At 40.6% G+C, this 18,790-nt stretch overlaps 1 long non-coding RNA gene across 1 annotated transcript in view; it reads right to left on the bottom strand.

Moving 5' to 3' along the window:
* LOC147354996 (uncharacterized) overlaps nucleotides 1–18,790 on the bottom strand; it is a 96,817-nt gene that overhangs the window by 32,728 nt on the left and 45,299 nt on the right. Inside the window, exon 2 of the long non-coding RNA XR_015144124.1 lies at nucleotides 10,781–10,834. This is a non-coding gene — a long non-coding RNA (uncharacterized LOC147354996). The remainder of the gene's footprint in view (nucleotides 1–10,780; nucleotides 10,835–18,790) is intronic.

Genomic DNA, 18,790 nt, shown 5'->3' with positions numbered 1-18,790 from the left:
GGAAGCAGAGATCAAATTGCCAACGTCCGTTGGATCATTGAAAAAGCAACAGCATTCCAGAAAAACATGTACTTCTGCTTTATTGACTATGCCAAAGCCTTTGACTGTGTGGATCACAACAAACTATGGAAATTTCTTTAAGAGATGGGAACACCAGACCACCTTACCTGCCTCCTGAGAAATCTATATGTAGGTTAAGAATCAACAATTAGAACTGGACATGGAACAACAGACTGGTTCAAAGTTGGGAAAGGAGTATGTCAAGGCTGTATATTGTCACCCTGCTTATTTAACTTTTATGCAGAATATATCATGTGAAATGCTAAGCTGAATGAAGCACAAGCTGGAATCAAGATTGCAGGGAGAAATACCAATAACCTCATTTACCCAGATTACACCACCCTTATGGCAGAAAGTGAAGAAGAACTAAAGAGCCTCTTGATGAAAGTGAAAGAGGAGAGTGAAAAAGCTGGCTGAAAAACTCAAATGTTCAGAAAACTAAGATCATGGCATTTGGTGTTATCCCTTCATGGCAAATAGGTGGAGAAACAGTGGAGATGATAACAGACTTTATTTTTGGGGGCTCCAAAATCACTGCAGATGGTGACTGCAGCCATGAAATTATAAGACGCTTGCTCCTTGGAACAGAAGCAATGAAAAAATCTAGTTCAGCTCAGTTCAGTCACTCAGTCATGTCTGACTCTTTGCAACCCCATAAATTGCAGCACACCAGGCCTCCCTGTCCAGCACCAACTCCCGGAGTTCACCCAGACTCACGTCCATCGTGTCAGTGATGTCATCCAGCCATCTCATCCTCTGTCATCCCCTTATCCTCCTGCCCTCAATCCCTCCCAGCATCAGAGTTTTTTCCAATGAGTCAACTCTTCGCATGAGGTGGCCAAAGTACTGGAGTTTCAGCTTTAGCATCAGTCCTTCCAAAGAAATCCCAGGGCTGATCTCCTTTAGGATGGACTGGTTGGATCTCCTTGCAGTCCAAGGGACTCTCAAGAGTCTTCTCCAACACCACAGTTCAAAAGCATCAATTCTTCGGCACTCAGCCTTCTTCACAGTCCAACTCTCACACCCATACATGACCACAGGAAAAACCATAGCCTTGACTAGACAGACTTTTGTTGGCAAAGTAACGTCTCTGCTTTTGAAAATGCTATCTAGGTTGGTCCTAACTTTCCTTCCAAGGAGTAAGTGCCTTTTAATTTCATGGCTGCAGTCACCATCTGCAGTGATTTTGGAGCCCCCCCAAAAAAAGTCTGACACTGTTTCCACTGTTTCCCCATCTATTTCTCATGAAGTGATGGGACCGGATGCCATGATCTTCGTTTTCTGAATGTTGAGCTTTAAGCCAACTTTTTCACCCTCCACTTTCACTTTCATCAAGAGGATTTTTAGTTCCTCTTCACTTTCTGCCATAACGGTGGTGTCATCTGCATATCTGAGGTTATTGATATTTCTCCCAGCAATCTTGATTCCAGCTTGTGTTTCTTCCAGTCCAGCGTTTGTCATGATGTACTCTGCATAGAAGTTATATAAGCAGGGTGACAATATACAGTCTTGACATACTCCTTTTCCTATTTGGAACCAGTATGTTGTTCCATGTCCAGTTCTAACTCTTGCTTCCTGACCTGCGTACAAATTTCTCAAGAGGCAGGTCAGGTGGTCTGGTATTCCTATGTCTTTCAGAATTTTCCACAGTTTATTGTGATTCACACAGTCAAAGGTTTTGGCGTAGTCAATAAAGCAGAAATAGATGTTTTTCTGGAACTCTCTTGCTTTTTCCATGATCCAGTGGATGTTGGCAATTTGATCTCTGGTTTCTCTGCCTTTTCTAAAACCAGCTTGAACATCTGGAAGTTCACGGTTCACATATTGCTGAATCCTGGCTTAGAGAATTTTGAGCATTACTTTACTAGTGTGAAAAATCTAGACAGGATATTAAAAAGCAGAGAGATTACTTTGCTGACAAAAGTGATCTGTGGTGTTGGAGAAGACTTGAGATTCCTTGGACTTCAAGGAGATCAATCCAGTCAGTCCTAAAGGAAATCAATCGTGAATATTCATTGGACTGATGCTGAAGCTGATACTCCATTACTTTTGGCCATCTGATGGGAAGAACTTACTCTTTGGAAAGACCCTGTTGCTGGGAAAGATTGAAAGCAGGAGGAGAAGTTGGACGACAGAAGATGAGATGGTTGGATGGCATCAGTGACTCGATGGATATGTGTTTGGGTCAGCTTGGGAGTTGGTGATGGACAGGAAGCCTGTCGTGTTGCAGTCCATGGGGTCCCAAAGAGTTGAATACAACTGAGCGACTGAACTGAAAAGTTTCATTATTATTTTTGGATTAGAAAGTGTCCACAGATTGAAAAATAAAGTTTGTGAATCCAGAAAGATATATGTAAAATTAGAACATTTTTCACTTAGAGCAATAAAATAAGTTTTTCCCTCTCTATGATTGAGTTGCTAAATATGGAATCTGAACAAGTATTGGTTGGATGATCCAATCAACTGATAAGACTGATGATCTAATCAGCTGTGTCCAACTCTTTTTCAACCCCATGGACTGTAGCCATCAGGCTCCTCATTTCATGGAATTCTCCAGGCACGACTACTGCAGTGGGTAGCCGTTCCCTTCTCCAGGGGATCTTCCCAACCCAGGGATTGAACCTGAGTCTCTGGCATTGCAGGAAAACTTTTACCATCCGAGCCACCAGGAAAGCACTCTCATCAGCTAGTGACCTGCAACCATTATGGCCTGATTTTGCCGTGCTTGTCATATTCTTGGGACAGTGCAATGCTGGTGACATTCCTCAACTCCTTTCCAACAGATACCTTTTATTTATTTATTATTTATTATTTTATTTTTTGACCATGCTGCAAGGCATGTGGGATCTTAGTTCCCCAGTCAGGGGTTGCATCTCTGCCCCCTGCAGTGGAAGCATCAGTCTTTAACACTGGATGCCCAACAGACACCTTTTACACTGAGCCATTGAAAGCCCATTCGGAAATGGTGAAAACCTTTTTCAAAGATGCTTCCCCAAAAGGGAAAATATATTTTGTAAAATATTTTAATAATATTTATAAGGATTTGTATTAATAACATTGTCAAATGTTATTCCACTTTTTGTTTGGAATATTTTCTTAAAAGACCAAGGTTATGTTGATTATATTTTGAGTTCTGAACCTCTCAATCTCCTGCACTGTGTCATTCCGAGGGTCATTCTATTTTAACATGTTCTATAACATATAACAATTTGGAGAAGGCAATGGCGCCCCACTCCAGTACTCTTGCCTGGAAAATCCCACGGACGGAGGAGCCTAGAAGGCTGCAGTCCATGGGGTTGCTGAGGGTCGGGCACGACTGAGCAACTTCACTTTCACTTTTCACTTTCCTGCATTGGAGAAGGAAATGGCAACCCACTCAGGTGTTCTTGCCTGGAGAATCCCAGGGCCAGGGGAGCCTGGTGGGCTGCCGTCTATGGGGTCGCACAGAGTCGGACACGACTGAAGCGACTTAGCATAACATATAACATATTTAAAAAGGCCATATATTCTAAATATTTTACTCAGTGGGTTTTCACAAAATGAAAATACCCAGTGGAACTAGCACTGGATCAAGAAACAAAATTTTCAATACCTAGGAAACTACCTCACCACACCCTGAGGCGCATGCCCCCTTCCACTCTCTAACTATTCATCAAAGAGTAAACACTATTCTGACTTCTGTAGCACAGAATCGTTGTGTTGAGGTTGGGACACTTTGTATCATCAGAATTTTGTTTATAGGTGGTTGTGTTGATTTCAACCTTGTCGTTGCCCATATCCTGCATATAGATAGGAAATTACTGGAGGAAGGGCTACCCAAACTGAACTGCTCCAACCGCGTGATGTACTCTGGGCAGTGATTACAGGTCGACAATGGAAACTGGGAGGCAGTGGGCACCATGGTAGAAGGACTAGAAAAATAAGACAGGCAGAGGTCAAAGAAAACGCTTCCTGTCTTCACACCTCTGCTTTGGAAAATCTCTAGGGAACAGAGTTCTCATTTCTCTTTGCAACTTTTCTCTGGAGACCTATGTACGGTTTTCACTGTTGACTTCGCCATTTGTGCTTGTAAAGATCAAGTGTTATTTTTAGTACCAGACAACTTGGTGAGTATTAAAGACATAAATACTGAGATTTATAAGAACATTCTGCTTATACGAGTATTTTATTTTCGTGCATTTTCAGGGAATGTCTTTCTCAGGGCTGAATAGGACCGTATTTTCAATTCACCAGCACATAGTAGTTACTAACAAGAGGTACAAAGATCAGTCAAAGCATAGGCTTGCATTATTGATGAGAGGGTAGAGGGTGAGCAGAAACTGATGTCTTCAGGGGTGGGTTTCTAGTGACTAGTAAGAACTACTGAGGAAAAATAAAACACTGAGGAACTTCCAGAAATACCCATCAGCACTCATATGCTAAGGGTTGAGGCAGTTCTTTATTTCCCTCTTTAAGGAACATCAGTCATGAGCACCCCTTACTGAAGATGAGAGAAGGCAGTGGCGGTGTGTATTATCCTGAGAGCAGGACCTTTTCTAATTCCCAGCATTATTCTTGGAAGGTCTGCTTCCTGGAAGAGGATGGCTCAAAGAAACACCTTAATAGCCCTGGGTGCTTCCTTTTCTTTTATTTGAAACAGACCCCACCCTTCCAAATGCAACAGTGATTTCAGTTGTAAGAACATGTGACACGTGACTTACTAAGGCATCTTAAGGGCCTTAGTTGCTTTTCTTTCTGATCTACTTTTATATGGTCCCCTGGTAGCTCAGCTGGTAAAGAATCTGACTGCAATTCAGGAGACTGTGGTGTGATTCCTGGGTCGGGAAGTTCCCCTGGAGAAGGGACAGGCTACCCACTTCAATATTCTTGGGCTTCCCTTGTGCTCAGCTGGTAAAGAATCTGCCCACAATGCAGGAGACCTGGGTTGGATCCCGGGGTTGGGAAGATCCCCTGGAGGAGGACATGGCCACCCACTCTAGTATCCTTGCCTGGAGAATCCTCATGAATAGAGGAACCTGGTGGGCTGCAGTCCATGAAGTCACAAAGAGTCGGACACGACTGAGTGACTAAGCACAGCACAGTGTTATTTCCGACAGAGTTAGCACTTGAACTGGAGTCAAGAGAGACGCAGAGCTAGGCAAGCCTGGAGAGTCACTAATCTGTTCCCCTGCACACGCCAGAGCAGCCGCACCTGCCAGCTGGAAGGGGTTTGTATATCCTGTGAAGTCTTGGTAGTCAGTAGGCTGGGAATAAAAGACCCCTAAGTGTTAGGTCTGGGGCTCTCCTTTCAGGTTCATTCTGAGCCCTAGGAATCTCACTGAGACCCACATAAAAAGAATTCTCTGAAGTCCGTCCTTATTTACAGCTTCCTTTCTGCCATGCTTTCTTCTCCAGTCTCAGTTCTCTTTGCCTTCTGATTTTGATCTCTGTGTCATTTTCCCCCTATTTGTCTCCCTCTCAAATTCCTCTCTTATGCTCAGTAGGTTTCTTTTGACTTCTGCTCTGATTCTGTTCATCTGGTATTCAATTTAGCTCCCACTTTGTGCAACTGGGTCTACCAAGGTGAAACTTTGATGAATCCTGGTTTCTATGTTCTAGTTATTTTCAAGAAGGACAGCTCAAGCTGTGGTTTGGTGCAGGCCTCTCCCTCTGCCTTTACTGCCCCTCCTCACTTCTTTCATTTTTCCATCCATGCCAACTTAATTCATTTATAATGAGAAATACAAATGTCGAATTTATTGCAGTGCTTGTATTGTTAGACTGCTTTAATTTTTTCCCTATAGGTAAAAGAAATCTTGCTTAGCAAACATGGCATCTAATGTAGGGTAGTCAATCATTATTTGATTGTTTAATCATCTTCAAAACAGGAAAATACTTTCCATCCCATGCTTGTGCTTAGGACTGTGTCTGCCATGTTAGGTGATACCAGTATTATATGTGGGAAATTCTCCTTCTCCAGGCTCCAATGCAGGCAGCTTATATGGCTAAAAGTTTGGCCTTTAAAGTGCTTTTAACTTCTCAGTATCTCCTTCCTTTCTGCTTTCTTTTTCTGCTGCTTTAATATTTCATTTCTACACTTCTCTTTTTCCTTAATTTTCCTATCTTTTGTTTCTTTTAAAAAATGATTACTCTGTTTATTTACTGGAGCATAATTGCTTTACAATGTTGCATTTCCCAATGGACTGAGTATGTTTGCATATATCTCCTCCCTCCTGAGCCTCTTTCCCAGCCTCACATCCAATCCCACCCATCTGGGTCACCACAGAGCACCAGGCTGAGCCCCCGGTGCTGTACAGCAGGCCCCATTAGCAATTTGCTTCACACATGGTCATGCATATATGTCAATCCTAATCTCCCAATTTGTCCCACCCTCCCTTTCCCCCACTGTGTCCACATGTTTGTTCTTTACCTCCGTCTCTATTCCTACTCTGCAAATAGGTTCATCTGTACCATTTGTTTTTCTAGATTCCACATATATGTGTTAATATAGTAATATAACATTTGTTTTTCTCTGACTTATTTCACTTTGTATGACAGTCTCTAGGTTCATCTACATCTTTACAAATGCCCCTATTTCATTCCTTTTCATGGCTGAGTAATATTCAGAAGGAAATGGCAACACACTTCAGTATTCTTGCCCGGAAAATTCCATGGACAGGAGCCTGGTGGGCTACAGTCCATGGGGTCACAAAGAGTCAGACACGACTGAGTGACTCAACAACAACAAACCACATCTTCTTTACCCATTCATCAATTTATGGACATTTAGGTTGCTTCCATGTCCTGACTATTGTAAGTAGTGCTGCAATTAGCATGAGTGTACAAGTGGCTTTCTCCATTATGTTTTTCTCAGGGCATATGCCCAGTAGTGGGATTGCTGGGGCATATGGTAGTTCTCTGTCTAGGTTTTGAAAGAAACTCCATACTGTTTTCCATAATGGCTGTATCAGTTTACATCCCAACAACAGTTCAAGAGGGCAGATGAAGCAACTGACAAGGGATTAATCTCTAAAATACATAAACAGCTCATGCAACTCAATATCAAAACAATCAATGACCCAATTAAAATATGGGCAGAAGATCTAAATAGACATTTCTTGAAAGAAGACATACAGATGGCCAAGAGACACATGAAAAGATGTTCAACATCACTAATTATTAGAGAAAAGCAAATCAAAACTACAATGAGGGATCACCTCACACTGGTCAGAATGGCCATCGTAAAAAAAAAATTAAAAAAAAAAGAAAATCTACAAGAAATCAATGCCGGAGAGGATGTGGAGAAAAGGGAACCATACCTTTTGTTTCTTTCCCCAGAAAGCACTCTCTCTTGTGGCATCCTATGCCTTCCTGCATGCTCCTGTCATTAAGTATATCTCTCTGTCCTCCTGGCCTCTGCTTCTATTCATTTACCACAGAAAACAAGATCATCATTGGTGACTAAAGACAGATACCTGCAAAATTCATGTATCTTTACACTCCCTGGAAATAGGAAAGCACAATCACCATTCATTCTTATTTCTCTAGCTTCAGCAATGTGGTAGGGACCAAGGCACACCAAAGGTTTTTGGACAACCTCAACTATTAATAATCGTCAATCATGGTAGTGACCCATGAAAATACTACTTTGGCGCTTTTGATGCATTATATTTATAGTGAGTGTTATGTCATAATATTTACCTTAACAATTTTGTTGTTTATCTATCTTACCAGGTTGGGTGGAGTGGGAGTGGCTCATCTTAGAATCTGTTCTGAATTAGTTACTTTAGGACTTCTTAGCAGTATTTTTCTCTCTGTGTGTATGCTTTTCCTGAGTAAATGAGTAAATATGTGAGGGAATTATCAAACTTGATGGGAAAATGAACCCAAGAAGAATTGAAGATAGGTAAAGATATCATTTTCTTTTGCTTTTAGTGGTCAAAATTCCACATATTCATTAACTAAAATGACGGCACTAGAAATGAATGAAATTAGAATTAAAGTGGGATAAAGTAAGAGTATTTCTAAAGAAAATCTTTTTGTTTTCATTTTTTGACAATGTGAATGAACTCCACTTATTCGCTTACAGCACATTACCACGTAGAACTCCTACCAAAACTGTTTTAATGAACAGCAAAGACTCATTTGTAAGTAGTTATTTTTTTCTCCAATGATATTGTGAAAATATGTTTTTTTCTTGGTTTGCTCTTCCCTGTACAATTTGGCTTATACTGATTTTCTCAGATCCTTGCTACTCAAAGTACTTTTGTGCACTGGGAGCAAAGAACAAGCAGTGTGTGAAAGTCACTCAGTTGTGTCTGACTCTTTGTGACCCCATGGACTATACAGTCCATGGGATTCTCCAGGCCAGAATTCTGCAGTGGGTAGCCGTTTCCTCCAGGGGATCTTCCCAAACCAGGGATTGAACCCAGGTCTCCTGCACTGCAGGCAGATTCTTTACCAGCTGAGCCACCAGGGAAGCCCCGAAGGACCGGCAGGGAGTCAGTAAAAACGCAGACACTCAGGGCCCCACCCCAGAGCTGTTGGAATGCATTTAACAAAATCCCCAGATGATTCCTATGAACATTAACACTGAGAAATATTGACCTAGAAGATCGTTCTCCCCAAATTAAAGAGCTAACTTTAGTTTATTTTCAATGAGATTATCTGAAATTCTGAATTAACAGAGTCAAAATTAATCAACTTTTATTAGATTTCACTTCTAGTGTTTATAGACTGAATTTTATCATTTGATTTTACTTAAAATTTTATTGTCTAATAGCTTATTTCATAGGCTCATATTATCTACTTTAGAGAAAAACATCTATTAAAACCTGGAGTCATCTTCTTTCAATGCTCTTTCAATCTATTCAGCATAGATGGGCTATAGCCTTAAAATTCTGTTTGAAGGAGCATTTCCTTTTCTGGAGCATTGCATTCTTTCCTCTAATGGTGTACTGGACAATTTCCTCAGTAGCAACCTATGTTTCATGTTTATTCTCTGAATTAAGAACTCTCAACAAACTTAGAGAAGTCTCCTGATATATGTTAAACTGACAATATTTGGAACCTAGTTGATGAGTTAGAGATTTCTCAAATTCTATAAAACATTCAAAGGTTAAGTTTCAGCTTTTGGTTCAAATAGGAGGAAATTCGCAGAATGTCAGGGCAAACCTCTACTTATGTTATACACTTTGCTTTTCTCCATTATCTTTGTGCTTCAAACAACAGCTCTAAGTGGCCTAAACATGTGCAAGCCAAAAACTATAAGGCCAAATAAAAACAGTACAAGTCACATTTCCCTGATATCACTTTAAAAGGAAAATTTATTGATCTATCTGAGAATCCATATTTTCTTTTAAAGACAGATAATACTGTAGCTATCTGAATGGCATCCTTTATCCTTTGCCACTTTATTAAAAAATAATTTTAGACAGTAATTTGTTTGCAGATGACTCTCAAATGATTGTAAAACTAAGATATAAAGTCTCTGGAGGCAGTATTTTTCTCTGATGTATCTTCTAGCACCTAGGACAGTGCCCCACAGAAGGTTTATGATGAACTCTTGCTGATAGGATGAATACATGAATTACAAGATTAAAAAGAGGAAAAATGTAAAGTCTCTTCAGAATTAAACAATTTAGATTCATTTCTTACTGGAGCATTTTGCCAAAAATATATCTTTGAGTAAGAGTCTCCCTGGAAACAAGATCTTATCTAAACAACTAAATAAGGGAAGCCAAAGATAATTGTGATTCTTGAAAGGACTGTGTAGGAATGGTCCCAACAATACTCTCAGTGTACCTACAGCTCATTATTTCACAGCTTTTATCTATGATGGTATCACAGCTAAAGTGCTTTTCTTTTAAAGCACCTCCTCTTCCTATCACTTGACTTCTGGTAACAAAATTGTTCAGAGGAACTTCCTTTCTACTTCACACTCATCACCTTCCTGGACCTGAGACAGAGCCATTTTTTTCCTTTTAAGCTTGACTTTGATGCCCTTCTCTTTATATGGCTGGCTGGTGATATGGCTCTCTGATAAATTTATCTGATAGGCTTATGACCCCCAATTTACCTCCTTTTTCCTTATGGAAGAACATACTCTATGCTAATGGTAGGGTGGGTAGACAGGCAGGTAGGGAATAATGGCATGGTTATTTTCCCTCTTGGGGGCTTTGTGGTCAGAATAACTTCTATCCTCTCCAATTTCATGTGTATGTCCTATATCCCCCTGCACCCCCACAGAAGATACCTGGCCTTCCTACAGCCCTGTTGAGTTCCATAGCATTTCAACAGGGCTCATTATTTTTAAAATATATTTTATAATTTTAAAAGAAAAAGCCAACTCTGTTGTTTTCTACTTAATTTTACTGCTAAAAATGTGATGAGCAATTCCACATGTTTTGTGGACTGGCCCAGGAAACTTAATTCCTCCAGGGAAATACATTACATTAAAAAGCCATGATTTGCTAGTGAACTTTCATAAGCTGGGAACTGTAATATACAATAAAGTAGGCTTACAATCCAAAATCATAAAAGATCTTGAAAGGATTATTTAATGATTATAATTCCTTAAGCATTGTAAAAGCAAACAATTATCCATCCGATTGGTAAAAACAATGTGTAGTCTTTATCATAAGAGGTGCATTCACAAGCAAAGTGTGTATGTAGAGCTAACATATTAAGGATGGCCAACGGATGTGGGCTCTATAGTCAGAATCCCACTTCTCTTACTTACAAGTTCTTTGTGATCAGCAGGTTACTTTTCCTGTTGGTGTCCCAGTTTTCTCATCTATAGTAAGAGACATAATAATATGACTTATTTCTAGAATTTTTGTAAAGACTAAATAAAATACTGTATGTATAGTATTAAGATACTGTACGTACAGTGATTATCATGCATTAAAGTGAAAGTGAAAGTGAAGTCGCTCAGTCGTGTCCAATTCTTTGCGACCCCATGGACACCAGGCTCCTCCATCCCTGGGATTTTCTAGGCAAGAGTACTGGAGTGTGTTGCCATTTCCTTCTGCAGGGAACGCACCGACCCAGGGATCGAACCCAGGTCTGCCACATTGTAGACAGACGCTTTACTGTCTGAGCCACTAGGGAAGTCTTAGAGCAGTGCTAATAGACTTTTTGTCCTTGTTCAGTTACTTAATTGTGTATGACTTTGTGATCCCATGAACTGCAGCATGCCAGGCTCCTCTGTCCTTCACTATCTCCTGGAGTTTGCTCAAATTCATGTTCATTGAGTAGATGATTTTATGTTTATCTTTGAAAATTCAACTGCCTTTGAATGAATCTAAAACTCAATGGCAAGTTAAGACATTCTGAGAGTTTTACATCATGTGCTCTATTAAAAACATGGTATAAGAGTGAGTTGATTAGCTGGAGAGGGAGCTTAGCTCACTTTGGCATCCACATTTTGTGTGCTTCACCCTTTTCCATTTGATCCCAGATGCAAATGATGGCTCTGGAAAGGAAGCCAGGTACTTCTGTTGGTGACAGTATTGGAAAATTTGAAGATACATGGACATGTTCTATATAAGAGCTAATAGTCTATTTGCTATATTTGTTATTCCTTAAAAATATAAGCTGCTAATATCATTATTTTGAAAATAAAATTCAAGTCAAATAGTTCACAATATATGACTATACTACATCAGTGGCGGATCAAATATTACAATTCAGACATTTTTGTTCATGTTACAGAGGCAGATTCCAATGACAGCTGAGCGCTTCAAGGCACAGAACTAGCTGAGACATAATTCAGGCAAATATGCCTGTTTGAGCCAGGCCTGTAATAAGAGGGTGCATCAAAAGAAGGAATCACATTGTTTCCCCCCCCCAACCCCGACAGTGAGAATTTAACATAAAGAATTGTTAATTAATGATTGAAGAATTGACAAGGCTAAAAGACAACCTGAAGTTATCTCCAAGGTAACAACTGCAGGGAGCAGCCATCAACCCTGAGGCTGAGAGAGGTTGAGAACATAAAGGGAGGAGTCTGAGCTGTTACAACTTAAAGCTTGGAGGAGGGGGCTGGTCAGAGGAGGGACCCTGTGGACCTGGGACCTGAATGACTAAAGAGAAAATACAAGCTGCTGCTGGTGTCTCTGAGCGGGCAAATAAAATTGGGGGAAAAAAAACCCAACAACCCGCAAACTAGGTTTGCTATTAATTGGGATTAACTGCCAGTGTGAAGCAGACGCATGGTTGATCAATGCTGTCAGGAACAGAAAGCCCATGGAGAGTGAGCAGGAAGCAGGAGACTCTCTCCCTTTCTCCAGGCCTGTAGTCTCCTCCAGCAGCCCTATTGGAAGAGTCTAACAGAGCCAGCCGGATAAGGCAATGGCACCCCACTCCAGTACTCTTGCCTGGAGAATCCCATGGATGGAGGAGCCTGGTAGGCTGCAGTCCATGGGGTCGCTGAGGGTTAGACATGACTGAGCGACTTCACTTTCACTTTTCACTTTCATGCATTGGAGAAGGAAATGGCAACCCACTCCAGTGTTCTTGCCTGGAGAATCCCAGGGACAGGGGAGCCTGGTGGGCTGCCGTCTATAGGATCGCACAGAGTTGGACACGACTGAAGTGACGCAGCAGCAGCAGCAGCAGCAACAGAGCCAGCCAGCAAAACAGAAATGCAGGCTGCAGAGTCCTAGTCTCAGCATCACAAAGCAGAGAAGAGAAGGGCGGGTTTGAAGCTGATGGACCATAGCATGGGGTCTGCAGGGTAGTGACTTGAATAGTCGGAGGAACAAGGCAGGATCAGTGGTCCCATGAGATCGATCTGTCCTTCCTAGGGCAAATGGGGTACTATCAGATAGGATAGCCTAGTGGGGGGGGGGCGTGAGTCATAAGTGATGCTGAGGCAGTCTTGGGGGCATGTCCCTAGAACTTAATGTTTTGGCTGCTGGTCTTGCGGCAGTATGCCATAGCCTGCTAAGTGTTAGGCTGAAGCTGTTGCAATTATTGTTGCCCTTGTCAAAATGACTCAGAAGCTGCTGCAGATCTGAGGCTGTAAAAGAGGATCATCAAGTGACTACTGTGGTGGTGAAGGAGCCAATGTAAGGAAAGAGGATTGAGAACCCAAGTTAGTGCTTAAAATACCCCATGGAGACAAAAGCCAATACTCCCATAAGCAGACAGGAAATACTTGTTTTGAGTTTGCAGCAAGTGAGTTGTGAGAGAAACAGAGAGAGAGGATGGGAGAGAGTGCTTTTTACTATTGTGTCTATTGACTAAAAAAGGTAAGTGGTCCTCAGGACACTATAGAACTGATCATGGAAAACTCACATTCATTCAGTCTCCCAAGATTCTCGACCAATTGGAGAGTCCATGATGAGGGATGATGTGGTCCCAGAGCAAGTCAGTCCTTAATTGCCTTAAGCTGGCATTCATGCTCTATAATTTGACCCTTTCTCATGTCTCTAGGGCTGCCCACTCCCATTCCCTGCCAACATTCCCTGTCAATCAGCCATGGAACACTGCCGATAATACTGGCGCTGTATCTCTCCCAGACCAATTAAGCAAGACTATTTGGAGATGGGACAGGGTCACTGGCATTTTTTAAAAGTTCCCCATGAAATTCTAATGTCAGCCAAACTAATGAACTATGTGTTTGAGAATCTAATGCCCCAACTAATCTGTTTTTCAATTTAATTTCCCAGGCAATATTCTTGGTGCTGGAGACACAAATGAGACAAGATAAATATCTTAGGATTCAATAGGAGAGATCAAGATATATATATATATATATATATATATATATATATGATTTAATTTGGTAAGTTTTATGAATAATTAGCTATTGAAAAGGATGATAATTAATTCTACCTGGGTATGTCCGAAGAGAAAAGATGTGGAAACCCTCGCATCACAAAGGAAAATATGCATCTAGAATGTAGAAGATTAGTCTATAACTGAGTTAATTCTTGGAGGATGAATAGGCTTTTAACAGAGCTTAGAGTATGAAACAGCATGCCTTGTTCAGTCATGATGAATAGTCTATATGACTAGAAAATTGGGTGAATTGGGTGAAAAGTTGGAGATGAGACAGAAAAGGAGAGTGAAAACCACATTGTAAATCATTTTGAATTCAATGTCAATTGAACATCCATGAGAATCCTAGTACTCAGCTAGGTTCTGAAGGTACAAAAATGAATAGAAATCAGTGCCTATTTTTAAGATGCTCTCAGTTATATGGATGAGTCAAGTACAAGGGGCAGCAGGGCAGGAAGAGAGAACTATATGGACAAAAACACAGGCTTGACCACGCCTGTGATCTCAGTGATAATGGGTGATAGAGACGGAATCTTACAAGCCAGAGTGAATGAGGTTGGAAAGCACTCTGCACTGTGTTTATTTATTATTTTTAACATTTCTTATTGGAGTGTAGTTGTTGAATAGTATGAAAGTTCTGTGAAAAACTAATACGAGACCTACCCTATGGCCCAGCAATCCCACTACTGGTCACAGGCTCAGATAAAATTGTAATTCAAAAAGATACATGCACTCTAATGTTCATCGTAGTAGCGTTTACAATAGCCAAGACACGGAAGCAACCTACATGTCCACCAACAGAGGCATGGGTAAGAAGGTGTGTACTGTATTGAGGAGTTTGGATTTTATGCTGTGACTTGACAAGGGAGTGCGAGGATTTTAAAGTGAAGATTGACATGGTTCGTATCTGATTTATAATTGATAATTTAGGTTGCACCACACAATTTTTGACTTTGCAGAAAGGTGGAAAGGAGACATTAGAGAACAAAAGACCAGGTAAATACTATATAAAGTAGTCCAGATAAGAGATTTTCTGACTTAAGGCAGCTAGGTTTTGTCATGAATGGGTTGAATTTTATGGGCTTAGGAAGATAGGGAAGGGGAATTTTTTTTCTTTGCATACTTTTTGGTGAGAAGAAAGAGGATACCTGGAGTCTGAGGTTTCTGGGTTATCCAGGTGGAGCAGGGGACAGTTGAGAATACACCTCTAGAGCATAGACTAATATAGCCTGGAAATGGCTACATGGTGTCAGCAGCTTGTGGGGGCTGGATGAAGCTAAGTAAACAGTCAGACATGAACTGACTCTTGGGGAAAGTCAACATTTAGAGATGAACAAAAGAAAGATGCAGAAGGAGACTAGGAAAAATGGGAGGGCATCAGGAGGGATGACTATTTCAGAGGTCTCATTTCTCTCTAGATATTAACATTAGGGAGAAGATCCTTCCAAGAGGAATGGATTGAGCAACAGTGTCAATTTTTGACTGAAAAGAAGTCAAATAGGATAAAAAACTGAGGAAAAAACACTTTCAGACAAAATTCCATGAACAAAGGGACCATACGTGTCTTTGATACATATTAGGTACCTAATGTTTGTGGAATGAATGAAGGGATTTATATTTTGGATTTACCTTAAGGGAGATTACTGCTACTGTTCTCCAATTTTCTCTTGCTTGTATATAAGATAACCTATATTTCAAACTATAACCCATATTAGATACGAATATTTCTCTGATTTTCAAAGAAAGGAGATAGAATTAACCTAAAAGGAATATAGCCACATTTTTCTAGTTAAAAATTGGCATTATTTTGCACAAAAAAGGATCTTCCTCTCATTTTCAGATAAATGATATATTAGGTATTAAACAATAGAAGATGAACTAGCACATATTTAATTTCCTTGGTCATTAACAGTATGTTCCTTTTGACCTTTACAAGTTAAATTCAAAAGTGAATTCAATTTTCTGACTAAAGGCTATTAAGGTTCCGAAGCAAGGATTTAGGTTGGATTCAGAAAGATTTTAATGAGTTGGAAGTGGGTCAAAAAACATTTACTACTCATTTTCAAAACTGCTCCTATTTATCATGACTTTTTCTCTCTTTTCATAGTGTGTCCTCTATCAAAATTAAATCCTATTAGGTGATCAACTGCTATATTAATTTGAAATGAGCCAAATGTCTTTCAAGGGACCTAATGAAATAATTTGTAGACTATTTAAAAAATACATCACTTGAAAGGAATTTGACTTAATTTTTTTTCAGTGAAGAAGTTTCAAAACTGCTGCAAACCTAAATATTATTTTACATCTTATTTGTACTCTTCTAACTTTCCATTTATATTCACATTCACTAGGATGATGTTTAGTTTTAGATTCTCTTTGAGGGAGAGGTTTATGAAGGTGATTAACAGATTATGTGAAATTTTAGTTGGTTAATATAAACCAATTCAGAATAATTCTGTTTTTGAGCATTGCATGTACACATAGATGACTCATTATAGATTGGTAAGGAATGCAGATGGCATGGTTTTATTAGTGGTTTGAGCTACTACCTTAGCTTAGTTTTTCCAGAAACAGCCTCAGAGAAGAAGATTTGGGGCCAGGTGATTTATGAAGGAGGTACTTTCAGGAGAAAGTAGAGAGACAGGGCAGGGAAGGAGGCAGGCCAAGCAAGGGTGGGGGTTCAGGCAGGGTCCTTCTTGGCCTCACCTTGAACCCAAAGGACAGATCTGGGGCATTTGAATACTCTGAGTGCCTTATCCTAGGCAAAAAACCTGGACTGTCTAGTTTGGTATCAACTAGACATTTGCTTAGTGCTATGGGCTTCTCTAGTGGGTTCAAATAGTAAAGAATCTGCCTGCAGTGCAGGAGACCTAGATTTCTTCATTGGGTTGGGAAGATCCCCTGGAGAAGGGACTGCCTACCCACTTCCCTGGGTAGATACAATGGACAGAGGAGCCTCACAGGCCCACGGGGTCGCAGAGTCAGACACGCCGGAGTGACTGACACATTTTACACAATGAAGGTGGAGGAAGACAGGGGAGCACACTCCCAGAACTTTCTTCTACTTTATTTGGCAAAGCAGCGCTTTCAGTAGCCTGAGGACAGACCCTGAAGGAGAGTCTGTGGCACTGGCCATTGAAGTCAAAATAGGTAAGGGTAGGCTGTGAGGGCTGAGTAGGGGGTAAGAAATGATAGAAGTGGTATGCAGTGATCTCAGCGATGCAAAAACAATATGCTTTATATAGTCAAAACCTAATTTGTTTGAAGATATTACAACTTTTACATTCCTTTAATTTCACTGTAGTTCTTGATTCAAAAGTCCATACCAACAAGGTTTTATGTAACTACTTAGAGCGGGTTGGTTGCTGAGTTAAAAATGTCCACTCTTTTTTATAGATAAAACCAGGTGGAAATGCATTTAGAGACATGCTAGCTGGCTAAAGGAAATGTTCTTTATTGCTCTATTTGTTGTTTGGAGAGGCTCTTTTCTGATCCTAGAACAAACTATTCCACATGACATTCTTCGATATTAGAAATAGGTACCTGATTCACCAAGGTATCTTCCACATCACATTTGACAAATGACTATTTTTCTCATTAAGCAGGTTTTTTTTTTTTTTTTTTACAGATCCACATGAAATTTGTTTTGCTTTTGTTATGGGGAGTCACTTTTCTCATCTTAGTTTGGCAAAGATTTTTTTTTTGGTCCAAGGATAAAGAAACCATATAAAAGCATATGATGATGTTTTTTTAGCTCAAAAGCACTTCACAAAAATCTCTAAGTCATTAGTTTTTCTTTCCTGAGCGTATGAGAAGTTAGTTGGTACAAAAGTTCCTTCATGGTTTGCAGTAACTGCTGGGAAGATTAAGAAAAGTAGTTTGAAACATATGCTTGCTTTGCTTTTGCAAAGAGTGATGTTCTAAGCTCCATTGTCCTCTGGAAAGATTCAGATTTTGATGGAAGAAAATATGACAGAGATCTTAAGACCGTAACTACTACTTCTTGTAGATTCAAATATTTCATTATAGTGTTGACAAACCACAGACAATAGGCAATCCAGGTCAGAGTTTACGCCCTGCCTTCTCTTTTGTAGGGGACTGAGAGAGGAAGATGCCTCAAACTGAGGGTGAGAGGGTAATCCAATCTCTGTTCGTCCATCTTGGCTGCAGGTGGAAATTGAATCTTTGTCTTTTGAAAGTGGATTTGATTTTTAAAAACAGCCCATAGAGGGGATCCAACCAAGATGGCAGAATAGCAGGACAGGAAACTCACCTCCTCCCATAAATACATCAAAGATACATCTTCAAAAAGAAAAATTCTCACAGAACATGTATAGAATATCAGCAGAAGACCTCACATACCTGAAAGGACAGGAAAGGTCTCTATGTAACTTGATGGGACAATAGGAAAAAAATGAAAGTGGAAGCAGGATGAGACCTGTGCCCCTGGGAGGGAGCTAAAAAAGAAGAAAAGTTTACAGCCTGGAAAGCCCCCTCACTGGTGTGAAGATCATGCAAGACAGAAAAGAAGTATCACAGGATCAGAGGAGAGCACAACAACTCTTTGTGACGGGCAGAATGGGGAAAGACCTGCGCAGAGAGTCCGTGCCAGCACCTGGTTCCTCCAGCCTGAGATGTGCAACTGCTGGTGTGGGTAGGGGCTTGGTGACGGAACTCAGGGTTCAGAGGACTGACGCAGGGAGAGGACTGCTGCTGGCTGTAAGGAGACAGTTGAAGGGACTGGAATATGGTACTGCAGCAACCAGAGGTGTTTGTCAAAGAAGCCCTGGGCCCACCATAGAAGCAAAGCTCCATCATTAAGAGCACCTAAAGGGAGGGGTGAAGCCACCATTACAGCCTTTGCTCTGTGAATTGGCCCCTGCCTCCACCAGCTTTGGGAGGACAATCCTAGCTGCCACTTTGGCCGGTTCCTCCTTGGGCAGGCTTTGTAAATTTAGTGCCT

Source organism: Bos grunniens, chromosome 17, assembly GCF_055505025.1.
Source record: "Bos grunniens cultivar Pamir isolate PY7600 chromosome 17, Bosgru_T2T1.0, whole genome shotgun sequence".
In the NCBI taxonomy this organism is placed as follows: domain Eukaryota; kingdom Metazoa; phylum Chordata; class Mammalia; order Artiodactyla; family Bovidae; genus Bos; species Bos grunniens.
Note: the sequence above shows the minus strand (reverse complement) of the source record. Positions and strands in the feature narration are given on the sequence as shown.